This window comes from Excalfactoria chinensis, chromosome 6 (assembly GCF_039878825.1).
Source record: "Excalfactoria chinensis isolate bCotChi1 chromosome 6, bCotChi1.hap2, whole genome shotgun sequence".
NCBI classification, from domain to species: Eukaryota; Metazoa; Chordata; class Aves; order Galliformes; family Phasianidae; genus Excalfactoria; species Excalfactoria chinensis.
Window position 1 is genome coordinate 3,047,568 of NC_092830.1, and position 27,741 is coordinate 3,075,308.

At 43.0% G+C, this 27,741-nt stretch overlaps 2 protein-coding genes across 3 annotated transcripts in view; one reads left to right on the top strand and one right to left on the bottom strand.

The window, feature by feature from the left end:
- RASGEF1A (RasGEF domain family member 1A) overlaps window positions 1-17,404 on the bottom strand; it is a 124,083-nt gene extending 106,679 nt beyond the window's left edge. For both annotated transcript variants that reach the window (XM_072339430.1, XM_072339427.1), the window contains exon 1: window positions 17,196-17,404. The gene's annotated coding sequence lies outside the window, so the exon portion shown is untranslated. The remainder of the gene's footprint in view (window positions 1-17,195) is intronic.
- LOC140253690 (mannose-binding protein-like) overlaps window positions 1-27,741 on the top strand; it is a 175,890-nt gene that overhangs the window by 52,916 nt on the left and 95,233 nt on the right.

Below are 27,741 nucleotides of genomic sequence, written 5' to 3' on the forward strand. Positions count from 1 at the left end.
TATTCATCTGGCACCTTTCTCAAACACAATAAAAATTCCACAGAGATGCATCATGTGCACATTTGCCTGATTATTAAAACAGTATCTCTCAATTAAAAGAAAAACAAAAGAGATGACATTAATTGACTCCGCATGTGTGTGATTTGATGCAGTGGTCAGGCAAGTGGCAATTAGTCACAAAAGTTAGTCGCTGTGTTTGGTTGTTTGAACTCTGCTGAGGCCTCCCACTCTAAATCATTGTGACACAATGTCATGATGTGTAAAGGTGCCTGCATTTGTTTTGCCATCTTAGCAAACAGGTTTTCAGTAGAATGAAGGAGCTTGGGTAGAGGGCCATGTTAAAGCAGGTCTGCTATTTCATTAGGTGATAAGCTTCTGATTGCTTGGGTATCTGCAAGGCACACTGGAACAGGCTGCCCAAAAGGAGGCTGTGGATGCCCCATCCCTGCAGGCATTCAAGGCCAGGCTGGATGTGGCTGTGGGCAGCCTGGTCTGCTGATTGGTGGCCCTGCACACAGCAGGGGGTTGAAACTGGATGAGCATTGTGGTCGTTTTTAACTTAGGCCATTGTATGATCAAGAGAACTAGCTTTATGTCAGGCCTGTTTCTTGGTCCTTTTGTGGTTTTGCTTGGTGCTGAGCTGCTGATCTGTTCTAGAATCTTAAGTATTATGGTCGTGCTTTAACTCTGGCAGTAGCTATTCCATACATGACCAGTCAAGTACAGAAGAACATTTGGTTGTAGAAAGCCCTTTTTCTTGTTGAATGCATATGGCCTCCCTATAAGCTGTTATTTAAGACCATTTCCTTGTAATTCCTTGAAATGGGGAAAAACTTTCAGTCACAATACCTGCAAAATACACTGTCTTGGCACATCTCATGTTGTTCAGCATCTGGGATGAGTCCTAGGGAACTGAGCAAGCACTGTTAAACCTGAACCATTCAGCAGGTTGGCACTGCTAACAGAAAAACCTCACTTGTTATGTTATAAAGAGGATTTTCCTCAAAACGGGAAATGCAGATGACAAAAGTGATTTATAGAGCACTGTGATAGGGACTTGCCTATTCCCCTCTGCTAACCCGAGAGGCTGAGTATTCTGGTACCTACTCTGTTTTCAGTGGGACTGCTCATTCTTCATTGGAAAAAACAAACAAACAACCACCACCAAAAAAAAACAACCCAAAACACACACACACACACAAATCCCTACCTTTTCCAATTACGTCTTATTTAAGATAAAAAAAAAAAGAAAAACACAACAAAAATAGATTATAGTAAGAAAATAACCAAATCTTTTAGTAGAAGTGAGTCCTCTCAGTGGTATATAAAGCTTATATAAAGCTTGTGGGCTATTTCTGAAATGGAAGCTGATCTATAAATGTTTTAGGCACAACTGCAAGCAATTGGGAGAGAACTCACTGTGGAAATCAGTTCAGAGCCTGCTAGGCTGGTCCAGGCTCTTCAGGACACTACCTGCCACAGGCACAAAAGGCATTAAGAGCTTTGAAGTATGTAACATAAGCAGCTGCCTATCCTAGCTTGGTGGTGTGGTTCACAAAGAAAGAAGGAAGGCCTGTACCTGTATTGCATTGGGTATTTGCTAGCAACAATTACTGATTGCTAAAATTGTTGACTGCTAAAGCTGATGTTTATAACCCATTGCCTAGACTTGGGAAGTTAATATGGGAGGGAAAAGAAACCACTGTGCTGTTTCTGTTTCCATCTAGTCTTGTGAGGTTTGTTGAAAAGAATCATAGACTTAAATAACTGCAGGCAAGGGTATTGAAGGTTTGGTTATCAAGCCAAGTAGGTACAGATGAAAGGCATCCAATGCAGACAGGATTCATTGCAGAATAAAAATACATTGGATGTAGAAAGATTAGTACCTTACCCTGTTTCCAGCTAATGCTAGTCTATTACAGCTAAATGGAAAGCTCATTTGTTTGATACAAAATAAGGAGGAAGGCAAGTTGAGCAACTTCACTGAATTTAATTACCTTCCGTAAGAATCTTCTGTGCAGTTTTATCTTGAGATCTCAGGAACGGACAGTCAAGTGAGAATGTATAATTGTAATGATCTGCAATGCTGGCTGCAGCTGTCACGAGTGTACTTGTGTTGAGCACTTTCTGACACGCTTCTACTCAAGAGTTGGGAAGAAAGCCATTTCTGGAGTTAGTGCAATACCCTATGTGAAATGGAAAGCAAATTTAGTGCAGGAGTGAAGCCATTGCTTTTGCTAAGGAAATTAGATGTGACTGCAAAATGAGCCTTCAGCTGGCAAAGCTGCGTGTTGGTGTTTTTTATTAAGCATGTGTCTATACAAATATATTGTAGTTGTATGTGAATGGATACGTGGATTCTTTGCAAATTATATGACAGTGATAGGAATGGTTTCAAGCTACGGCAGGGGAGATTCAGGCTGGACATTAGGAGGTATTACTTCTCAGAAAGGGTGGTCAGGCACTGCAATGCACTGCCCAGGGAGGTGGTGGAGTCACCAACCATGGGGGTGTTCAAGGAAAGACTGGATGTTGTGTTGAGGGACATGGCTTAGTGGGAGCTATTGGTAATAGGTGAACGGTTGGACTGGATGATCTTCTAGGTCTTTTCCAACCTTGGTGATTCTATGACATTATTTGGGAAAGCTCTTAATTCTTATTTTGCTAATATAAAGATGAACAAAGGTTAGGTGTTGAGTATGGTTAATCAGCAGTTCTTGTTAAACATGGTCTGTGGCTGATCATGTCCTGGACTTCTGTTGTCTCTTAGAGGATGAGATCTTTGGTTTTCTTTTCATCCTTAAGATGGGACCATATTTCAAGATAGTACTTTAGACCGGCATTTGAAGTGCTCTGTAGGCAGTGTGAGGATCGAAGGGACTACAGGAATGCAAAGCACACTGTTACTTGTTCAGCTAAAATTAGATTCTGCTCTCTCTAGAAAGAAAATCTGCCAAAGTTAATATTGAATCCTATGGAGTGTCAGCCATTTATTTTTAAAATGGCATATGAACCTTGAAAACCATGCAGCAGAAGTGTTCAGGTGTTGAAGTTGGTGTAATTCAGTTTTCATGTATCTCTGCATTTGGAAGGAGCCAACAGATTCATCATTAATTTCTGAGTGATGTACAGAACGTTCTCTCCTCCTTTCCATCTGTCTCAGGTAATCTTTTTCTTGGCTTTTTTCTTCCTCCTTCAGAGCAAAAATGCTAAGTAATCCTGAAGACAGGAGCTGTATTTATAGTCCCCCAGCTAGCTCATAGAGAGAAGCATTAATGCAAATCAGTTTGCACCTTTTAAAGAATGCTGCAATCATGCGATGCCTTTCCAGACACCAAAGATGAGGTATATCAAATTTAGAAGCTTCTGATGTAGGTATATCCTCTTAAACAGAAACCTTTGGTGTTATAAAATGAGATGTATGCAATAAAGAAAAAGAAGTGTTGCATTTACGTTTGCTGTAAGTGAAAAGAGAGCAACAAAATGCCATTGAGAACCTGTTGGACTCCCCCCAGCTCTGACAGTCGCAATGTTTCTGCAATGCCTGTGCTGCTATTTGTTAATACGGTCACTGTGGCAACTGCAAACCTGCAGCTGCTGGGTGAAAACAGTAGTGGGTGAGTGGGGGAACGTGAGCACCAGCTTCACGTCTGCAAATGCCTGCTTTAGCTCTTCTGCCTTTTCCTACAACAGACTACAGCTGTTCTCTTTGTTTCCTTTTCCATACTGGTACTGGAAGGGTAACTGTGAGGAGCAAAGTGGTACAATATGGAACCTACTTGGGAGCTGAGGTTCCTGCTTGCTGGACTTCCAGCCGCTTATTCCAGATGGCACACAGGTCTCATTATTGCAGCCAGCACAAGCCTTGTGTGCATGCACTGCCAGCAAGCACACATTAGCCCAGTGACTTGATCTTGTAGCTGTGCTTTCAGGGAAAAATACAGCCAAGGCATACAGCCCCACTTGAAAGTGCTGAGTCAAACCTCTCGGATCCTTTGCTGAGGTCACAGTGCAAATCAGTAAAGCATCTCAGGCAGATCTCATGCTGGCACAGCCCCGTGCAGTCCTACTGAAGGCATCAGTCTGCAGCATCTCCAGGAGCTGCCCCAAAACTTCACTCATAGCTCAGTTTGCCTTCTGTGAGCCTTTATTAACAGCATCCCTTTGAAGATGTTGACATATATAACATCTGGGTACAATTGCCCTGGCCCTCTGACTAGCATGTGTTGAAGGAAAGGGGTGGGATGTTGAGCTAGAGGAGGAGGTGGTAGGGAAAATGCAGCTTCTGGCCAAAGTCTGCACTTGGGAAGCAGTGGGTTCAGTTTGCTCCAGTTCTGCAGGGAGTTTAAATCAATGGGTCATAATAATAATAATAATAAAAAAATCCAGTTAAAAATACAGGATTTGCTTTCCCATTACAAAAGACATAGCAGGGGTGGGCTCTCCTGTGTGACACAGCACTGGTCCTATGAGAGAGAGGTGGGTGTCCCACATTGCCTCAGTGTCCTTCCTCACCAAACTCCTTGTCCTCAACCATGTGGAATCTATATTTACCTAGAGATAACACGAGATAGGCTAATTAGTGTTCACTCACTTGGACTTGATTGAAACTAAGCTCAGTCACAGAGCCGGGTGTTTCATGGGACTTGTCAGGAAAGATCAGCCAATGTTTCTAAGCATTGTCATGGTTTGTAAAATATTCATGATTCATACACTGCAGCTGAAGGAAAGGCAGGGAATCCAGGAAATTCTGGCTTTGCAAAAGGTGCTATGCTCTCATTAGTGAGCCGTATCTGTCAGTTTTAATAAGCACAAGGCTTTCTCCCTTTTTCTTTCTACAGGACTTAGGAACCAACTAGGAACTCTGTTGCAGTTGTAGGGTTTTCCAAGTTATTCAGTTTTATTGCACGGCTGCTATTGAGTATCCAGTGTTAAGACCACTAAAGCTGTCGTGGTGTGCCTTTGTTACATTTGTCCCTTTTCTCGTGGATCTCTAGATAGCAGATGAAGACGTTCTCAGTGTGTGTCTGTCAAACGCCACTGATGTGACAGCTTGCCAGTGTTCTTTCTGGACCTTCCATCCCCTATGATCTGCCAGAAGGTGATTCTGGCATATCTGTTGTACAGCTGGTTAGTTAAGCTAGTTGGCAAAGCCAACCTAAGCCATAAAAACAAGCCATTAATTTATGTGCCGTGTAGTCTCTAGGTCTGTAAATATATCCATTGTCCTGGACTTGTAACTTCTTTCTTCAGATTGCGTGTGTGCCTTCAGCGGGCAGCCTAATTGACAGACATTAACAGAACACCTTGGAACTCAGAATCCAGGGCACCTCAATGGTCATACAGTATGGCTTTGAGGAGAAAAGGTAAAACAAATCAAACACTTAGAAAGAAAACCAAACAAACATCTAACTAGCCATGCTTGTTATTGTCTTGCCAGTTTTAAAACCCTGACGTTGAAAGAATCTACAGACCTGTCACGTGCAGATAATGTTAATAATAATAATTTTTTTGATTCTGAAGACAGGCATAAAAGAGCTATTTTACTGTAGTTACTTGGAAAGGTCCTAAGAATAGACACCTTCAAATGAGCCTGGGCACACAGATGCAGCGTCAGACAGCCAGAGGAAACCATCCTGCGGAGAATGACATTCAGAGATGCAGTGGATCCTTGTAGTTAGTGTTAGCATACTGTGAATGCAGAAGCTGCTTTTGTTGAGTTACACAATGAGATTAGAGACGATTGGAGACTATAGAAAGGGAGCAGACCCAGGGCCCCACAGAGCATTGTGTGTTGAGCATGATACTGAAACAGGACCTTCTATAAATCCCTATTGAGTTCAGCAGTTTATTGGAGGGTTAGACAAAGGTGTGCACATCTTTTGCACTGTTTCCTGGCTGCTTGTGGAATGGAATTGTTTGTGGCTCTCTGGGACCCAGTAAGCAGTTTATGTGGCGACTAAGGCTGGGGTTTGTCGTACTTGAATTCTGTGTTATGTTTCAGTTATTATGAGATATTATTCAATTTGAACTTTGTTTTTCCAATTCCTGGAATGCTGCAAATTTTCTGTATTTAGATATATGTACACGCATATATTTATTAGTCTCTATGTATATAGATAGATACATCAGTTTGCTGTATGAGCTGTACTGGTCTCAAACTAGTTTGGTATAAAACCATGAGATTTACAATTAAAAGCTTATATTGGTTCACTCATCTGAAAAAGAATGGGTGTGTCATTGAGCAAGACCTGGACAGGTTGGAGAGTTCAGTGGGAAGGAACGTTATGAGGTTGGAAAAGGGCAAGTAGAAGTGTTCAGCTTGGAGAAAAGAAGGCTGAGAGGGGACTTTGTCAATGCTAGGTAAGGCCAGTTTTTTTTACAGTGGTGTCCACCAATGGGACAAGAGGCAATGGGCACAAACTGATGTATAGGAAGCTCCATTTGAACATGAGGAGATCCTTCTTTACATTGAGGGTGGCAGTGCTCTTGAACAGGCTGCTCAAAGAAGCTGTGGAGTGTCCTCTGGAGATATCCAGAGTTGCTTTCTTATGTAACCTGCTGTAGGGAACCTGCTTTAGCAGATGTGTTTGACTCAGTCTTTAGAGATCTCTTCCAATTCCTACTATTCTGTGTTTCTCTGGACTGTTTATAAATAAGTAGAGCAAGCAATCTACAGAAACCAATAAAGATGGCACCCTGTGTCTTCAAATTATCTAGCAACCAGACTTGATTAAAGCTGGTACTGAGTTCAGCAAGTCAGAGAGTTCTTACCTAGGACAACCCATAACATCAGTCACAGAATGCTGCATGCGGATTGGCAAGCTTTTCATCCAAGAAGTTTGGGGGAAAATTAGCACAACTGGCACTTGAGATCCCCAGTGCATCTGGGAGTGATGCGCTTCACAGCAGTCTTGTCAGAAAACAGCATGCATATTAGTGATTTATTACTCCTTACGACTGCCACATGTGCAATAACTGCACATACATATGACAATGATGCTATTCCTGGGAGTTCTGATGTTTGTATGAGTTGGTTATGGCACAAACTGTCACTCAGGGTTCCTTCTGTAAAGAAGTGCTTGTCTCTCTGAAACCAGGAAGTGTTTGGAGTGCACCAGGAGAAGCTTGGTTGGGAAAGAAGTTCTTGGTCAGTGATGGTTATGAAAAGAAAATGCATGGGTTTTTTTTTTAATCACTAAAACGCTTTGTTAGGTGTCTTAGTAGTGCTTCCCAATCCAGTGTACATAAACCTTCTGGTGTGCTGTATGAGCTTTGCAATTTACAGCTCCGGGCAAACAGTTTTCACAACACTATTAAGTCTCCATCCCAGTCTGCTCCAAGCAAATAGAGGGTACTGTGCTGTAGGTGACCTTAGTGGGATGGGTAGGCATGCAGCTTAACCTGCCAGCTCCAAGTGATCCCGCTGTTCAAACAAGCTCATGATATATTATTTTGCAATGGCCTTGAAATGCTAAGAAGGTGGTACTGGGGGTTGTTTGTTGTGGGCTCTCCTTTCTCATTACTCCATTCTAGTCTTTCTGCTTGGATGATTCTCTAAGTTAAGATTAGATCATTCATTACTGGAGAGGAGCATCTCCTGCTCCTCACTTTTGGTTCCTGATCTAGCGAGACCGTGTTGTAAGACAGGAGAAAGGAGAACTGATTTCAACAAACTGTTGTTCCAGAGCACTGTTTTGTGTTCTGAGGTTGGTACGTCATATTTTTTGTAATTAAAATCTTGACTTTACTGTGTTTTGAACATTTACTTTGAGTAGCTTGAGGCAATTTCACCTGATAATTTACCTGAGAAACTCTCACACTGAATGCCCTTTAAGTACAGAGTTCAATTATTTGTCTAAATAATACTGCATGCTTTGATGTAACACATTTTGGCCATCTTACTTAATTTCTAAGTTCTTATCCATGCTTGGGCTTCAAATGAGCGCCAGCAGATGCTGGCAGAACAGAGTAGCTAACACTGAGCAAGTTTGTGGCTTGTACTTGGTGACTTCCAGCACAATCTAACGTTACCCTGAAGAATTCTTGATTAAAAAATTGCTCCTCCTCCTTTTGGTTGGGTCAGCAGAACGCTGAATCTAATTTTGTGTTGGTGCTGACCTAATTTTAGGAAGCTAGGTTCCTATGGGGCCTGCATGACTCCCTAGCCTATTTTCCGCCAGCCTCTTTTACAAAGGAATAGCTGAGGCTTGCCTCGGTGCATCAGAAAACCTTAACCAAGGACAAAGCATGCAGCTATTTTCTTGCTGCTCTTCAAGGCTATTCTAGGTTGCGTGAGGGATAACCTGCTATAACCTGAAAGGATTTCTGTCCTTTTTGTTCAGGCAGTGGTTATTTTGGGTTATTGCTGCTTGTGGTCACAGTGAGAAATACAAAGGGCAATCGAATTACCTAAATTCCTTGGAATCAAAAGCATTTCCCAACCCTGCTTGTTTTGAATGAGCTCGAGTAGCTCTTGTTATGATGTGAAAGTTTAGGCCAATAAATAGTTAATTAAATACATTACAGCTACTTAACCAAATGGTTTCTAGGAAAGGCGAGTGACTTTGTTCAGGTATTTATTGTACAAACACGAATCCAAATGGAGGAGGGGTAAAATTAGGCCTTTTTTTTTTGACTACAGACAATCCTTTTCTAAAGACAAAAAAAGAAAGCGATGACTTTAGCAGCAACAGCTGTAGAGAGGGAGGAATGAGCTGTGAAAGCAAGCCTTCTTTTCAGGGCAACTCTGCACAACACTGTGCCTGCTCCATATGACACAGTGAAATGCTATTGTTCAGCTATTGCTTACACACTTCTGTTTTAATGCACCTGAGTAGTCGCCCTTGAATAGCATCTATTGTATGTGATAAGCTGTGAATAGGGAATGATGAAATGGTGACTTCCTAGAAGAGAGTAGAATTAATCCTCAGAATTCCCCATACCTTGTACTGGGCTTTCTGACAATAGGAAAACTGACAAGTGTGAGTGCTGTTAAAATTCATGCAGCTTGGCAAAAAAATGCCCCATTGGATTGTCCATTGAAGCCCGCTTTTAGTCTGGAAGTTTCCAGTAGCTTGTTACAAATCTGTTGATTTTAAAAAAGAAATTATTGACCTTTAAAACCCTGGAGTCAGCTGCCTGGCTTACTGCAGACATATTTAGTTATTTGTATTCACAGAGGCCTAGGCAAGAGATGGCAGTTTGCAGAGTCAGTCTGTAGCAATGGTAAGAGGTGAGAGCTGGCTAGTGAAAGCCATGTATTTATGCATACGAATGCAATTAGATGGGACTGATTGCAGTAGGCTGAGATAAGTCTGTTGGGACGTGGGTCCACGTTCCAGAATAGAGGATCTGGGACTTTGTGCCCTCACTTCTTCCACCCCCTCTCTGGCACGCATCACTTGCAACCTGATTTTCTTCTCTCTGCTGCCTGTCTCCAGCCCATGTAGGGTAGCTCACAGGCACAAGTCTCCCACTGAGCTTAACAAACTCAGCAGTGTACTGTAGTAAGCCAGTAAATACGGTGTCAAGCTTTCCAAGGTTTCAAAGCCCAAGGTTTGAAGCTATGGCTCCCAGCTTACAGCTACTGTCCTGGAAACATCTACTGTTGAAGGAAGAAGGGATAGTTTAGGGTTTTCAAAAACCTGCTTGCAGGTTTTTGAAAGAGGGCTCAATATTTGAACCACTGATTGCCCTATTTCCAAGAGGAGGACTGGGATGTTTCTGCTGTGCCTTGTTATTTTTCACCTCAGAAAATAAATTGTTTCCCAAGTTCAAGCGGAGGAACGGTTTTCTGGCCATCAAAACAAATCAAGTGGTATACGAAAGGGATATTAGATGCTGTGAGTACAGATCTGAGGATATGCTGTTATTTAGCAACTATAGATTTGATGATAGATGAAACCCTATGCATTTGGTTATTTTTCTATGGACTTTTCCTTTCTTTAAGTGCTCAGTAACATCACAGTGTTTCCCATTCCCAGTAGGACACTTGATGTAGGAGGCCTGGGTCTGGCATATCAAAGATGTTCAGGGAAAGAGGTTGGCATGATTTAGCATGGCTCTGAGTCCCAGCGGGTGAAGCCCAAATCCCCACCTAGCTCTGCAGCCCTGCTTTTATACCAGTGATGCAGTAGCATCCACGCTTCTTCCCCTCCTTAACTCCTTTCCTCAGCAGTGCACAGATTTCTCCTGTTTCAGTACTTTAAGGTGATGTTAGCACCACGTTTTCAGTATTTCAGCGATCGTTCTTAGGTCTTTCCTTTTTGAATCACCAATTCCCCCATCCCTGCTGCTTTTGGATGCCCAATGATGATTGACAGGGATATAAAGTTGAATTGATTTTTGTAATGCAGCTGTATACTAATAGGATGTTGAGAACAATCTCTTTTTATTCCCTCTACCTGCTCCACAACTAACCCAGCCCTCTGGCAGATGTTACACGTGTATTCTCTGCGAAAGGGCTGAACATGCAGATGCCTTGCAGGAAGGCTTGCCTCTCAAGACTTCTATCTTAGTACCCATCTATGGGGTTGAGAGTAGGCCAACCCTGTTTAGGAGAGACGGTGTCTGTAAAACCATTTACTAATTCTATTTGCCGATTTGTTTCATGTAGTATTATTCATTATAGTAATTTTCTTTGCTCTTCCCCTTTTCCTTCTCCTTATTCCCATTTAATGCCCTCATTTGCCAATCCACTCTACCCCTGCCTCTTCCCCTCTGTCGTGTACATTTAGTCATCAGCAGAAGCAATGCTGCTAATGCCTTTTCAGGCTGTTCAAGGCTGTAGTGTCTTGCTAAGGGACCTGAGTTTTATCTGTCACTAAATCCTACCAGAGTGCTGTGCCAGGGCTATTGTTTCTCCTATGCTGTCTTTACAGTTTTGGAATCCATAACAGCATGTAGGCATTTGGCTCCTAACAACTTTATCCGCTCCATTTGAGTGGACCAAGAGAATTATCTTTGACATCTGCTTTCTGAGGTACAGCACTGATAACCTTTTGATTTATATTACACCTTTACAGTGTATTTAGGAACAGTGTGATGAACAAAAAGTTAAACGTTTCAGGCTTAAAAAAACAAAAGAAAGGAGAAATAAAATGATGTTGAGGTTCTCCTTGGAGTTCTGGGATTATTATCAGCAACTTAGCTATATGAGATAGTAGGTCTGGCACAGGTAAACTGAATGAAATAGTGTGCTTTGTGCTACACTGGAAGTTGAGCTCGATAATTCAGTAGTCCCATTTGGCTCTATTATGGATCTTTGCTGGGTGTTTGGTTTCTTTCTTTGCTTTTTTCATCAAACTTCAATGCAAGCACAAATATCCAACTTAATTATTTTCAACTCTGGAGGTTTCAAAGCCATTAAACAGCAGAGAGGATCAGTAATTGTTTTATTAGTAATGCTGAAAGTGTAATAATATTAGTGGCAACCGAGAATAGTGAGCAAAACAATGAGGAAAAAATGTAAAGGCATAAACAGCATCATTAAAGCTGTTTCACGGAAGATAAACATGGCTGTCAGTTTAATATTTCAGACCACAGATTGCTGTTTTAAGTAACTCTCTCTTCCATTTCCCTGGTGAAGAAACCAGATGTAGAATTACTTGGCTTTCTTAGAAGTATGTGCTTTTCAGTATTGCTTCCTTTTCTTTGTAGTGAAGCTAGCAACTATGACGTGCTGGCAGCTCCAAAAGTAATGCCTCCTATTTATTTCCATGGAAACTACAACAATTACAAAGAGCATGCTAACACTATTTGAGAGAGCAAATTCCCAGTTACAGAACGCTGCTTTTCAACATAGTCACCACCATTAGCTATGCATTTTTGCCAGCCATGATGCAGTACTCAAAAATCTGCACCAGTGGAGCTTGATTCCCTGTTGCCATTGCTGAAATGTACCACCCACCACCTCACTGTGCTCACATCTGTTGTTTGGTCTTCCAGAACATTCAGCAAGCCTTGTTAAATGTCCATGGATGCCATTCTGTCCACATGGAGGAGTTCTGTGACACACCTTTGCTTCACACACACATCCATGTCAGACACCATTTTGTCAGAGTTCCCCTTTGCTGCCATCTGTCATGCAGCAACAGCATGGAATGGGATACTGGTAGAAAGGTTCATTTTCTACTGCCGTATCATCAGTGCGTGCCTCTGACACTATAGGCCAACATCATAAAATAAGGCATTACTTTCAAAGCAGCTCTCATAATGGCTGTTTTCTGCAATTCCTAAGTTGTCTTGTCTTTGACTTATACGTTCACAAGTCTGCTCGGTCACAGCCTTTGAGGGCAGTGAATGACAGGGTTCTGATCTCCCCTGGGAGAGGGTTCTGCTTCATAGCACGCCATGGAAGGAAGCTTGAAGTGTTTCTGGATGCAGCAGGGTCCGGAGGTGTTAGTTGTACTGTAACATGGAGGTTTACAGGGTGATTTCTAGATTGGGTAGTTCAGCTGAGAACCTACTGGTATAATGGAGTTGTTTGGGTTCATCATTATAGAGAGGATGCAGGAGAAAAGGAAGATCTGACTGACCAAAAAAGGCAGAGCAAGGAATTCTGGGGGGACGTCTTTTCTTTGGTCCATTTGTAGCCTTTTTGTGTCCATTGGTTGCAAGGGAAGGAGGTGAAGATAAATTTGCACTGTTTTGTTTAGCTAGAACCATCAAAGCAGATACAGGACACTGAAGTGGGTTGCTCGTACTCGAAACTCTTGTCTTGGACTTGTCAAAAGAGTAACATAGTAGGTTTGTCACACCTAGTTAACACTGAAGAAGAGAGATGCTCTCATGTGTCCTAATCAAAAAAGGTCCATATATTCTCATTCAATATAGCAGACATAACATGGTGACAATGGTCGTGAGGATGTTTGTAAGCAAGGCAGAATTCATAGCAGCTTTAGGAGTGAGACTCCTATTTATGTTGATCAAAATGGCCAACTACGCTTTGTGAAGCTGTGCTTATATTTCTATTTAAGGAATTTTATTTATTTATTTATTGCTGGTTTTGCACCTGGCACTGTTAAGATGTCAGATAGCCATATGTACATGGGGCACGGCACATGGGCTTGTGTGTGTAATGTCTGGTATGTGGAAAAAAACTTGAGTTATTTCATTGTGAAAGATGAAAAGAAGTCTTCTAGAGATACGGCTCATGCTGTTTCCAACACATTTTGTTTGTGCCTTCGTATATCTTGATACATTGGGCTTGCTCTATAAAATTCCAGTACCTCTGCAGTACACAAATCTGTCCTTTGCTATATGATTTCAAGTCACATATTGATACAGACTTCAAGCTTCCTTTTGTATCAACAATTTCTGTAGTTGCATTAGTAAAACCTGCTCCTGGATGGCTTTCACTGTTTGTGTAACCTTGCTGTTGATGCTGTCTTCCTCTCTGCAACCTATGAATAGTTTGTCTGAAAGGCGCTTTGCTAAACATTATTCAGCATTGCTGGTGTCTTCAGAATAGTCAAATTTGTAGACAACACACACAACTAATGCAGTGAATTAGGAAGGAAATGCTGCTTACAGCTGGTTGAGTATAGGCAAAAATTCATGTTGAATCCCAGGTCAGTTTAAGGTGCATCATCCACTGGTAGTGCTGTAGAGAATACACTCTTAGCTCTCATGTTTCCCTTTCTGAATTCAGTTTTTGTGCTTATTTTCTTGAATGCAGTATCCCTAAGCTAGCCAATAACTCAGTAACCACGTTGCCTCAGGAACTGAAGGAAATACATGACTAGCATATTCTGATTCCTTGTTTTGGAGGTTTAATTACCATGACAGGAAAACAGACAAGTAAGCTGATATCAAGTGAAGAGACACTCGGAATGTTAATGAAGAGAAGAAAGATCTTTATGATGTCTCAGTTGTTGAAAGACATCAGCTGTCATAAGTCCAACCTATAAGACAAAGCTCAGAAGTATGGGACTAGGTACTTCCTGGTAAATGTAATACTGTTCTTACTTTAAGAATGGACTTAAGTTATGTCTTGAAAACTACTGTCTCTTATCTGAGAGAACATAAACAGCACTCTTAGAAATAAGTAAACAACACAGATTTTCAAGGAAAAATAATTTGCCCCAACAAAATAATCAAATATGAACAGAGTGCTCCTGGCTGTATTTTAACTAAGTCTGTTAAAACTCAGCTGTGATTGCAGTGAATGTAGTGATTTATACATATATCAGATTCTGACGCTCCTTTCCAAACCCATTAGCATTTCTTACATAGGCCTTTATGGTTCAGTTGTTGCTCTTCTCTGGTGCGTGTGGTCAAAGTTTTAAATGCTAATGGAGTAATAAACGTTATTAACAGTATGGTCAGGTTTGATGAGGAAAGCAAAAGCTCAAGGCAAAGAAAGCAATAATAGTCCTCCATCTGATTCACTCACTCATTCCTAATTTTAAAACTTCCTTAACATTCAAATAATAATAGCAATAAACTAATAGAATCAAAGAACAGTTTGGGTTGGAAGGGACCTAAAAGCCTACCCAGTTCCCAACCCCCTGCCATGGCAGGGCTGCCACCCACCAGCTCAGGCTGCCCAGAGCCCCATCCAACTTGGCTCTGAGCATCTCTAGGGCTGGGGCACCCACAGCTCTCTCTGAATCTGTGAATACTTGTGCCTTGGGCTAAGATTAGATTTGAACTTTATTTGTGACTTTGTGTTCCAAGTAGTTGCTGGAAGGCAACAGTGAGTGTGCCAAATGTTCGCTGTTCTAAAAGCAGTGCTTGTGGCCTATGCAACTGAAGAACACCATTTTGTTGTTTGAAATGTTACCTGTAGACACCTTACCTATTAACTAAATACTGTGCGCTGAGGAGGAGGTAATCTTGACTCTGTTCAGCATGCAGTGAGCTGTGCAACTGTTGCCTGAGTCGCAGGCCATTAACAGGGAGCTCTGAAAGGGGTGCAGGTTGCATTGGAGAATGACATTTTACCTGTGTTTGGACAGCTGTGTGCAGGACAGCATGCTTGATCAAGTGTCTGAGCTGAAGGAGATGCCTTCCTAGAAGTTGCTAGGTAGAGCTGATATGTTTCTATGTTTCTGATTTATAAAACCCAGTTGATTTTAGAGCTCTTCATCACTGGATGGGGTTTTACTTCCAAGTGAAATTTATAGAAATAAGCGAGAACTGAAGTGAAGCAGCTTCTGTTTAAGCTGATTTTTTAAGCTGAAGAACTTGGGTGAACCTTAATCTTTTCTGAATGATATCGGTTGTAAAACTAAATCCACTTATCTAACCACAGCAAGCAAAGCTTCTACCTCCCTACTTTGGTCTGTGAAGGTGAGCTGCCAGGAAAGATGCGGTTCTCAAAGCTGGGGCACCCCCTGCTACCCATCAGAGCTGCCACCTGACCCCATATAGCTACAGGTTTGGATTTAGGTCATGGATGCTTAAGCCTTTTTAGGCCCAAGCAAAGCCCCCTGTGTCTTAGTGGAGCTCTCTATTGAGATTCCTCTATAGGAGGTATGGTGCTGCCTTAAGTCTCCTGACCACTCAGTCAGACTGCTGGTGGATCACCTAGCAGGAATGAAGTAGATAGCAGCACTGCACTGACCTGCATTAAAAGCACAACTTATTTTCCTCTTGATGTGCTCCCAGCTCACCAGTAAATGAATGAGCCAAGAGCTTGTCCACAGCTAAACAGCATGGGAAGTGCCTGTTTGTTTATTGAAGTAAAAATACTGCACTGCAAAGGAACCTTCACAGAAAGGCAAGAGAACTCCAAACAATCGTGCAATCCAGAGCACCTAACCTATAGCCAGACTGCTTTTCCAACAACTGTGTTAAAAGCCATGCTTTTCCTTAATAACCCCTGTAGCAACAAACAGGTCTCAAATAAAGCATGTATTGCTGTTTTCCAGACAGCTCCTTGCACACGTGCTGACTTTGCAGCTGTTTCCTGCAGTCTTTGACTTGTGTAATTAGGACAGTCGTCAAGCCAGGCTAATGATAGTCAACCAAGTGGTCCATGAGTCCAGAGCACTGGTTATCTCCAGGGTTTAATTTGCTGAGTGTGGGGCAGTGTGATACAAGGTTTGCATGTGTGATGGATATAACTTGATGTAATTTTTTGGGGGCTCTTGTTGCCAAGTTACACGAAGTGTTATCACTATGGATTGTCTTAATAGACCAAGATTGCACCTGGAAGGAGCAGTACTGAAGGGAACTGCTAATGTAATGATGTCTCTGAAGAGAGGGAGAAGAGAAACCCAACTTGTGAATAGGTTAATTTTGTATTCTAGACATCAGCCAGACGGGTCAAAAATAGCTGCTCAGACCCCAGAGATTATGGCATGTGCTACAGTAGCAAGTGAGAAAGAGCTTGTATGCGGTAAATAGCGAGTCGTTTAAAACTAATCAGCCTGAGCTTAAAGACAGAGTGGCAGCGATCTGCCCTCAGAACGGCAAGGTAGAATTACTTCCCTTGGAAGTAATGGCATACCTTCGCTGTCAGGTGAATTAAAACAACGCACAAAAGCCTCTGTAACTGTCCGTAAGGTTAGAAAGCATACCGCTCCATGCTTCCTCCTTTGAACAAGTGGAAGGATCGTTCCACATTCCGAGCAGAAAAAGAGGGTACGTGCTGCCATCTGAACCGGTTCTGCCTCTTCCCGTAGCAACCTACCCGAGTGCATGAGGTTCCCTGAAACAGTCGTTTAGGAGACGGCATGGGGGGCAGTAACTAAGGGGAGGGGTCTGTCACCGCCCTACCAGTTCCCCCGGATCACCTGCTCGTGGGTGTGTTGCTGCCTGCAGGTACCTCCTCCCCTCCCCGTGCTTACAGCGCAGGGACCCGACCCCGTCCTTGCACAGAGACTCCTTTTTACTAGCACGGCGCCGCTGTAGGTTTCCGATGCAATTCGTAAAGGCATCGTAGAGAAGTCAACTCCTAACACGCTGTCGCAGCAGAGCAATGTGTAACGCGTAAGAAACACAAGTGCAGCCGCTCACGGCTGCGGCGCTTTCCCAGCGCAGGGAAGGCTCAGAGCATCTCCTTGCAGGCAGAGCAGGAGATCCCCGCCTCGCTCTGCGCCCGGCTGGGTTCCCTCCCCAGACCTCTGAGCCGTACCGGGGCCCTGCGCCGGGGGTCCCGTCCGGGAGGCGGCCGGGGTCGAACCGCGTAGCGGAGCCGGCGCGGTTCGGCTCATGCAGCGCGTGGCCGTGCTTGCCGTGCTTACCGTGCTCTCGCCCCTTGCGGCTCCTCGGCTGCTCTCGGTCCGCGGCCGGCACGAGGGAGGTCAGCGCCGGGGCCCCGCGCGTCATCCTCAGCGGCAGGGTGGGCTCGCTCCTCGCACCGGCTGCGGCTGCCTCCGCCGTGTGCCAGCCGCCGGCCGCCCGCAGCCAGAGCCGCCCATTCCGCAGCCGGCGGCGGGGGGGGGGAAGCTGAAGCCGAGGGCCGGGAGGCGGGGGGGGGGGGGAGGCGAGGCGGGGCCGTGCGGAGCGTCCGCCCGTCCTCGCGGAAAGTCCCTTCGCCCTGCGGAGGCCGCCCCTGGGTGCGGAGGGCAGCGCCCTTCCTGGGCTTCCCGGAGTGATTCCCGAGGGTCAAAAGTTGTTGCCGTAGCGGGGAAATGCTGCTCCGTTCTGGTCGTGCTGTGTTTCCAAAGCACGGCTCGGACGTTTTGCTGGGCGCTCCCTTGGTGTGCACGTATTTCTCTCCGAACGAGTTTATACGAGTGATTTTTGTTCCTTTATTTGTTAGTAAATGAGTATTGCATTCTGATGTTTGCTGAAAGTACTGAGTGTCACTCAGGGTAGAGGGAGAGCTATTTAGGCTCCCTCAGCTCTCTGCTAGCTCAGATCCTCTGTCACAGGGTGGGTATGGAAGGTGTGCTGGGCTCTGAGAGGCTCTTGATTCAAAATATTCACTCTAGGGACTTAAGGAGTCTCCTCCTCATCTCCTAAACAGGGGAGTATTTCAGTTTCTGTATCTCCTGCAGCATGAATGTGGTGGCCTTAATCCCTATTAATTGGCATCCATTTCAGTTTCCGACAAGATTTAGGACATGTAAGGTCTATGGACATAGACCCATTTCTGCTCACGAGCTGTCAGTAATACTAGGCATGCTGCATGAAGAAGTGCATCATTAGGGTGAACCAACTGCATGTAGATCGTCTTTCCACGGAGCTCCAGGTCTCTTAGAAGTCATCTGGAATTGTGCATGGTTTGCTGATCAGCTGTGTAATAGACTTGAGTGAAAATGGTCAGGTGGGAGAAGAGAAAGACCTGGTGCTGGGCATGAGCTTCACCTTGAATGCAAAGCTGAAATTGGATGAATTACCTGCTGATGCATCTGTGTTTGGTGGAAGCATTCTCCTAAACTGTAATGACCCTTGGAGGAAATGTGGCCTCATTTCTCCTGTGCTGATTCATTTTCTGTCTACTTGGTATTGCATGCAGGGTGCTCAGTAATCCCATGAACTGCCTGCAGGTGTGAACCTGAGCCATGCGCCTGTGCTTAGCTGAACTTATTTGTTGCTGTTGACAGCATCACTTAGCAAAAAACAATAAGGTACATATGCATTTGCACTGTTCTTTATAACCCTCAGGGAAAACTGGGTCGACTCTTTGCAAATCCCACTCTCATAATATGACCCCTAGTGAGTGGCTCGGGAGAATGGGCCAGTCAACACCAAGCCTGGCTTGGGGGCATCACTGCTCTTTCTTTGGGGACCTGCCTTTGTATGAGTAGTGATATAGGGCCATTTTTCATTTCAGTACAACCTGATATTGCAAGAGTTGCATGAGGAAGGGTGTTTGTCAGATGTCTTTTCAGTGGTATCGTGACCTGTTAATGGTAGCATTATTTGGTGACAGGAATGGTTATGTTCTGGAGATGCTGGTTGTCAGCCTTCTTGGGAGCTGGTACAAGCAGTGAGGGCTTTGATATGCTAGAATTATGCTTAGTATATAAATAGCCATAATGTAACTCCACAGGATATATTTGGAAGTCCAGAGGTAATAATCAAGTGGAGACCTAAATGCAGCTGTGAGTCAGGAGTTGGCAGGGAACCTGGCAGAGCAAGCACATCTGTCTGCAGCTGCTGTAGAGCCATGGCTGCCCTGGGAAGCTGTGACATTATGCTTTGGGGTTTAGTCATAGCTGAGATTCCAGCTAAACTCGCACCTTGGTGCTGATCACTGCTGTCATTTGGAACTGTGGCAATGAATGGCAAGTATTGGTCCTGTTGTTTGACCTTCTATATCTTCTCTGACAGGTGTTATTTTGAGATAGAAGTAATAGAGCTTGAGTTCTAGAAGGCAATACAGACTTGAGAGATGCTGTAACCTTGACTGTTTAGGACAAACATACTCCAGTGATGGTCTGCTAGATATAGAAAGCACTGATTTGCAGTGTGCAATTCCAGAGTTCAGAGCCATTACAATAGTTGTGTTTATTTTGTCAATACTCAGTTTGCAGCTTGAAGTAATAGGTGTGCTGTTAGAAACACGTTTGTATTCACGGATCTGAACTTTAATGCCAGTCCTTTTGAAATTGCAGCCTATGAAGTTATTCATGTGTAATTAATATTAATATTGCTGGAAATGTCTGAAAAGCTGAAATATTGAATACTGCAGTGATATGCGCTTCTCAGTTGTCCGTAACAACTTGTTCCAGTAGCTCTTGATTTCTGTTGCCGGGAAGTTGTTTTTCTAACATGTAACGCATCAAAATACACTGATCATCTCCTTTTGCCCTAGGCAGCAGACTACTCCTTTACTTCCGCAGCAGCTTAAGCACTTGTGTCCACTCACATCTCACCCTGTAAAGTAGAGCAGACCATCTCTGTAGACAGGTCTTCACACAGGAGAATCTCCCATAGAACAGTGGTCTTCCTGACGAATAGTCAAGTGAATTTAATTCTGTAGGACTGTATCAGTGACTCAATATCTCTGAGTATCAAGGAGATGACCTTGGGTTTCTGAAAGCATCAGCCTAGATCTGCAAAAACTAGAGGATCTCAGCTGGATGCCAAGCCCATGAAAACGTATTTTGTAATGTATTTAAAGTATTGTGGATTAGCTTAGTGGCAATCCATGCAAAGTAGTCAAGAATGGCCCAACGCCTCAGTGCAGTAAAACAAGTCATACTTTATATCTTTAGTAAGGCTGTTTGTTGGAAGAAGTATGTTGTGAAGGCATGAAGGTTATGTTGCAACCAAGCTTTGTTTATACGTGTGTTATGTTATATAGATAATTGTTAATTATGTGTTCGTTTACATGCAGCAGGGGCTGGATATGCTTAGCAACCTATAGGAGAAAATTGGAGGATGTCAAGGGAAGAGAGAGGTTGGCAAGGGGTATTTCTGTGGGTTCTGAGCTGAGCTGGGTGCCTGTCTCCATCAGCACATTTCAGCTTTGTTCTTACTAGAGGCTGGCATGAGGTATTGTCTGAGAATGGCACTGAAAGTATTGAAGATGAGCTGTGACCACGGCACAGCCCTGAAGTGTGCTCAGACAAATGCATTTGTGTGCCAGAATCTGGAGCAGCTCAACTTGGGTTCCCGAAACTGGGAAATGCTCATCTCCTTTTATATGATGTTGATAAAAACCCTACACACAAAGGCTTTCTTCCATACTCTGAGTGCTTTTCTCATGACACTGTGGTAGCTTCTCTTTCAACCCGAGATTGGCAAGATGGGTTTTTCCACATTTAGTCTTTTCAAATTGACTTAGTGTGGGATGAGATTTGTAAGCAGTTGCAACTGCAGATTTGTCTTGTTTGGTTCTGGGTCTTTGTTCTGTTTATTTTTGTTAATGAAACCAGTTTGTTTCAACGAGAGGAATTTATTGAGGAAAGCCTTGGAGTTGCAAGTAATTGGTATCTGCATTTAGCAAAACCTTTCTATGTCTGTATCCCAGAAGAACCAGTGAGCAATCTGTCGTTTGCTTAGCTCTGTGCTGGGTAAAGCTTAGGAAATGCAGCCTGCTTCACTAAGCTGGCTGTGGCTGCTGCAGGATGGTGCCTGGTGCCAGGCCAGGTCGCTGTTGGGATAGCAGTGATGCAGCCCTGCCTGGCACTGCAACTATTCTGGGCTCAGGAGGTAGAAAAGGTTAAAGAGTATGAAGAAAGGTTCCAGCTACCTGATTTAGATAGCCCACGCATCCTGGATATTTAATGATGTATTAATGGTGTTTTTCTGTGCTGTTAATGTTGGGAAATGGCCTGTGAGGGAGGTGGTTTCAATTAGCCCTTATGTTAACTTAACACTCATTATGTTTGCCACTGTTGATGCTTTTAGCTGTGTGAGACTTAGGGAGAGCTGGCAGAAATCACACTGGGCTGCCGGATTGGGCTCCACTGTAGCCACTGAGATCAGAGCAATAAAAAAAAACACTGGATCTGCTTTTCCCATTTATAAAACAACTAGAAATAAGACAACTAAGGGAAGGAGCAAATCTATTTTTGCAGTACCAGGAGTGTTTAAAAGCCAGATGTTGTTTGTAAGTAAGCCTTGCCTGTTCAATGACGGAGAAGCTACCTGTGACTTAGTTTCATAATCTTGAGAGATTTCAACTCTTGTTTTCTGTCTTTCCCTTCATTTCTTTTCTGTTGGCTTTGTTTTCCTAGTGTCCTCTTCTTAAGGCCTTCCTGTTGGGTATCCAGTTGTTAATACAGAACGGTGTTAGAGCAGCCTGGTCATCATGATATGGTATCCAAGGGTCAGTATCTTTTAAACAGGAGAAATTGAAGGGGAAATCATTAGTGCTAGGTGATTCTGTTTTGATCTGCTTAATGTCTGCTGATTTTGGATCAGCAAACAAAAGGACCTGCTTGGTGTAAGGGTTTCATGTAGTTAATCAAGATGTGATTATTCAGTTCTATTAAATCTCCTCAATATCACTGAAGTAACAGTGATGCAGTGTGGTTTTTTTTTCTTCTGGCTTGTTGTCTTCTTGTTGTTTCTCATGTTGCAGGGTTTGTTGGTTGGTTTTACAGGGAGATTATTAGATTACTTGGGAATGTTTTGCCCAGTTAGATGTAATCTAACTTACTCTCAAATCTGTTTTTCCTTGAAGGTTATGGATTACTGAAGCCAGACTAAGTAGTTTGTAGTTTCTTAACACGTTCTGTATGAAGTGTATTTTACTGAGTTTTCTGTTCTCTAGGCATACAACATCAATCCTGATAAGTTCATGTCTTGGGAAAACCTGGTTTTTTGCATTTAAGGTATCACGTTAGTTCCTTTGCAGTCTGGACTGGAGATCTTCCCAGCTTCCCTGATGTTTCTCCTCTCAATTTTGCCCCCACATCAGCGTGAACGTTACCACTTCACAATATACAACACACAAATGCTTCAGTTTGTTTCATCAGCTCTGTGTGGAAAAATGACACAGGTTTGTCACCTTCCGATTGTGACCACTATTTCTTTCAATATCACTTCCATATTTTAAGTAGCTCAACTTTCTTCAGTTCTTATCTCCATTACAGATACTTTTTAAATACTTTCTATTCATTCCTACTTTTTCTCACTTCCGAAGCATCCTGTCTGTGTGAAGCAACTTGTTATTGCTCCACACAAGAATATTTTCCCTCTTACAGCTGCTCTTCACCAAAGTCAATTCAACAGAAGGCAGATAGATTTCTTGGCTACAACACTGATAAATATCTGCATTAACACTGTTAACTAGTTTTCCACCTGGAAAACAGTCTTCCAGAAGCAAACAAATACTGATTTGTCTCTCTAGCAACAGTGCAGTGTTTTCTGTGTGTCAGTATTCTATTTTGATGATCTATAATATTATCACAGCTTTAGTCCAAAACCTCCTCTTTATAATCATTCCCTAAAGGAATAGATTGATGCATAGATTGATCTGTTTAATCCATACTGTGGTTTTACCAGCACAAACGCTGCCTCATTCTCTGCACACTGACTCCTTCTGCCCACTTAATTTTTCCTTGCATGCGTTGCTCATTTGTTAACTCCATATCTGCCTTGTCCTCCAGTGCTGCTTCTCTGCTGTTTCTTGACTGCTGTTGCAGTGGGTAGCATGGTACTAAGTAGCCAGCACCATGTTCTCACTGTGGCCAGTTTCATTTTGGTCTCCCACCCCCTCCTCCTAAGTTCTGACGTGCTTCCAGCCATCGTCCTACTATCATTTGTCACATCTTTCTCTTCTCGTGTTCTATCACCTTTGAACAAATTCGACATATTTACTGCTTGATTGATTTCTGTGTCCTTCTTCTTGTTTCGTGTGCTCTTGAAGTTGGGTAACTTCCAACTGTACGTTAGCCAGCATCTTCCTGACGAAGGTCACTGTCACACTGTGGATTAAAGAGGTCTTCTTGTAATTTAGGTTTTTAATATTGTTTTCATTGTGTTTGGATGTTGTGGCTACACGTCTATAACATCAGCAAATAATAAATGGTATGAGGATATTTAGAAGCAGGTGATGTATAACTAAGAAAAATAGGGTCATTGCCTGGATTCTTCTTGACACTTGTCTTTCAATATTTACATACCAACATGCCTATCTTCCTTCTTGTTACAATCCACCCTTAACCTCTGAGGTTTATATGCTCTTCTCTTTATAAGTGTGTTTGGGTTACACGACATTTAAGGGTGTGTTAAGAGCGTCCCACCAGTCATGTCTGAATTGCTTGCTGCCATATTGGATGATAGAGTAGTTTGACTTCTCTATCTCCTCTCTGACTACCAGAAAATAAGGAATATTTATGAAGAGACCATAGTCAGTGAATCATTTCTCTTTTGCCTTTAGGCCTTGAAATGCAGGCTGAGTCTTTCATTTCATCTGTTTGGAGGTTGCGAAATGATGGGGCTTTCACAGTTAACCCTCAGCTTCAGAAGAGGTTTCATTTTCGGCTGATCCTTTACTGAAAAAACAGACTGTTACTCCTGTCATTTCTTTGGGTTTACAATACCTGTGTCAGTCTTAGTTTGCTAGGGCAAAAGTACTGGAAAAAATTAACGCCCAAACAAAATACTGCTTCTGCATGTCACTGTTAAGGCATGTTTATAATGATAATATAATTCGGTGTACGTAGATACTTAGGAAGATATTGGACAGCTCTTCAGATCTGTCATACTAATAGTTACATTAAATACTAAAATGTAGTTTCAGTATTGTTTCAGATGATGTATCAGCTATATATATATATGCATGCTATAGTTGGAGCATCAGGAGCGTTGTGTAACTAAACTCCCATGGGTCTCCAGCATCAACCAACAACATGAAGATGATTTTGAAAGGGAGAGGTGAAGATACAGCAATTAAAAGGAAGAAACAGAAGAGAGAGGGGGGGAAATCACAGTAAAAGTAGGGTTTTCTGCTCAGGTACTTGGAACACCTGCTTTTATGCTTTTAGTTGCATGCAGTTTAGTTGGACAACTAGTGTAAAATTTGCTTCTAGAGAAGGATATTTGTGGAAGGCAATGTTTCAGAAATAGAAAAAAAAAATAGGGGTTTTAATGAAAAGTCTTTGTTTCATGCAAGTTTTTGACAGCTGACTGATAGGCAGCAGCAAGGTAACTATGTGAAATGAAAAGCCTTTTTCATTAGGAGATGAAAAGTGGGGGGGGGGGAAAACCAACCCTGTGATCACAGCCTAGAAGTGACTGATGTGTCTTCTCCTTCATTTTAAAGAGAAGAAACTCTTTTTTCCTATAGCTCTGGTCTGCACTGAGTAGCTGCTAGAAAATATGTGGAAAGCTTTCCCAGACCAGGAGGAGCGTTACTGAATACCCTTCATCAGCCTCTGCCTGCTGTTTCGTGACTCTCCTTTTTCTAACCGTGTTCCCAACCCCTGCAGGCATTATCTTCAATGCAGTCTCTTTAGAAAAGAGGTTGGTGTGAAATGTCTTGGCTATAAAGCCTTCAAATCCTTTAAAAGGCATTTTCTTTTCGTCCCTGTACAGCACGGGTAGGCATAAGTCTATGAACCTAGCAGGCCTCAGCTTGCATATTGCATATACCCTCCATCTCTTTAATGGTGGACATGTTTAATGTCAGTGTTCTTTCTAAACACTAGATTAGTTTTATTATTTATTATTGCTTAGATTTGCATGGTAATAAGTATGATTTGAAACTGGGAGGGGGGAGAGGGGAGGACTTATTAGGAGGTCATGCAGTGACAGGGCAAAGAGAAATGGTTATAAATTGGAATAAGGCAGATTTGGATGAGGCATTAGGAAGAAACTCTGTCCTTTGAGGGTGGTGAGACACTGGAACAGGTTGCCCAGTGAGGCTGTGGATTCCCCCTTCCTGGAAGCATTCAAGCCCGGGCTGGATAGGGCTGTGAGCAACCTGGTCTAGAGGGAGGTGTCCCTGCCTATAGCAGGAGACTGGAACTACATGATCTTAAAGGTCCCTTCCAAGTCGAACCATTTTGATCCTGCACCATGAAATCTTTGCTTAATGTTCAGTGTCATTGTGGTAGTGGATTTATGTATCACAGTTCAAGTCTTCAGTCGTTTTGAAATCAGTGGTGGTTAAAGAAAGAAAGGTATTCAATATAGTAGACATTCACAGCTGACCTGGTTAGGTCTAGAAAAGTGGGAGGAGCATCTCCAGATGAGGCAGTTTTGAAGAATGCATTTTTTCTATCTTTCTAATATTTTTCATCTGAAATGTGCCCCGGTAACCAACGGCTCTATTATAAATATGAATAACTGCCAAAATGAATAAAACATTAAGCAATTAACTGTCGAAACCAAGTGCAGTGCAGCTATTTTTACTGTGATTCAGGGACCCTTGCAGAGAGGCTTCACGCCAGCCTGTTGCATGGAGCAGTCAGAAGCAGTTTGTAGTAGCAGGGCTCTAATCGCCCATAATGACGGGAAAGTGACAGAAATGGAGAGCAGCGTTCAGAGAGTGACAGTTTGATTAATAACGACAGATCCGAGTGGGCTTTTCTCAGCCTTGCCCAATTATGGCACTTGGATGTCATTTCTAATATTCACAGATTCGAGCTGGTGAAAATGGGAGTGTTGGGCTTTCCAAATTCATGAAGGCCAGGTCTCTACATCTCTTAGTTATGCCATGACTGCTTTTTTCTCTTACCTTTCTAACTGAATTGCAGGTGAGATAAATGCAACTGCATTCCAGCAGTGAGAGTAGTCGGGTGCTGGACAGAAATGTCTTCTCCTGAGTTCTGAGTAGGTTTGCAGCTGCTGTTTTTATTTGCTGTTCGTTTTGTTTTCCACTGCAAAAGTTACAATCCATGCTTTAATTGTAGGGTGAGATAATATGTGTTAAAAAATAGAAGCCAGGTGATTTCACTCACAGGAGTAACTTGGAGCAGTTCCTCTAGTCCCATACCATCTATATTATCAGTCGAACTTGAAAGCTGAGCGGGTATGTTGGGATGTTCTTGGTTAAAAAGCAAACTCTAACCTTATTTATATATTTATACTGCTGCAACTGGTAATATGGCAAACAAACAGAATTAATCTTTATTCCCAACTAGAAAACACACCAGCAGGTGTGGTATCTGCCTGGGCTGCTTCTATACTATGTCCTTTGTACTTGATTGTAGAGATAAGATCCAACCTGGGTGTTGTGCATGGGGCCTGATGCAGATGTTGCTTGGCACTGGGGATCCCTGAGGAGTGACTTTGGCCAAGCTGGGGCTGTTCCAGGTGCCTGACCTCATCCAGGGTTGAATCACAGAATGGCTTGGATTGAAAAGTACCACAATGATCATCTGATTTCAACCCCCTGCTGTGTGCAGGGTCACCAACCAGCAGACCAGGCTGCCCAGAGCCACATCCAGCCTGGCCTTGAATGCCTGCAGGGATGGGGCATCCACAGCCTCCCTGGGCAACCTGCTCCAGTGCATCACCACCCCCTGGGTGAAAAACCTCCTAATATCCAACCTAAACCTCAGTTTAAAACCATTCCCCCTTGTCCTATCACTGTCCACCCTTGTAAACAGCCATTTCTCCTCCTGTTCTTATACGCTCCCTTCAAATATTGGAAGGCCACAATGAGGTCTCTTTGGAGCCTTCTCCAATCTAAACAAGCCCAGTTCTGTTACCCTTTCTTTGTAGGATAGGTACTTCCACCCTCTGGGTTCTGGTTTTGTCTCTTGCAGAATTTACAGCTTCTTCTATACCAGTACCACTGCCCGAGTTTGTCCTGTAACTGTGTCTGTGTCAAAATAGAAGCTTGTTCTTAAAGGTAGTAGTTAATGTTAGATTAGATGCAGTAGTTTTAATTCCATACATAATTCAGAAATAATAGTTTTTACTTTAATGAAAGGCAGTACTTGTAGACAGTTTGAGATTCATTGGTGCTTGGCAAGTCTTTCAGCTGCGGGGAATGGACAGCAGGTGCTCAGAATAACTGTTTGGAAGTAGCTATGTCAGTGGCCAACTGTTACTGGTCATAGACAATATGCACAGCTAGTAAGAAGCCTTCGTTAGCACCACTCTTAATACAACTATCAGAGCTCTCTGTATGTAGTACTGCCAAAAGCATCCCTGAGTCTCTTAGTGGCGGTGGTGGATTTGGGTTGTGTAGCCCTGAAGGGGCAGCAGGACCAGAGAGATGTGGTAGATACAGCGGCCATCATTGTTCCCCTCCGCCAACCCTGGGCAGCAGCCGGAGTGCTGCAGGAGCTGTGACCGCTTCACTTAATAAAGTAAATTTACTGAATAAAAGAACTTAATTAAACATCTTGCATGGATAATCCCTTTTAGCGTAGCCTTTGGGAGAATTTATTGCTTTTCCCATTCATTGCTCTTCTTTCACCGATACATTTG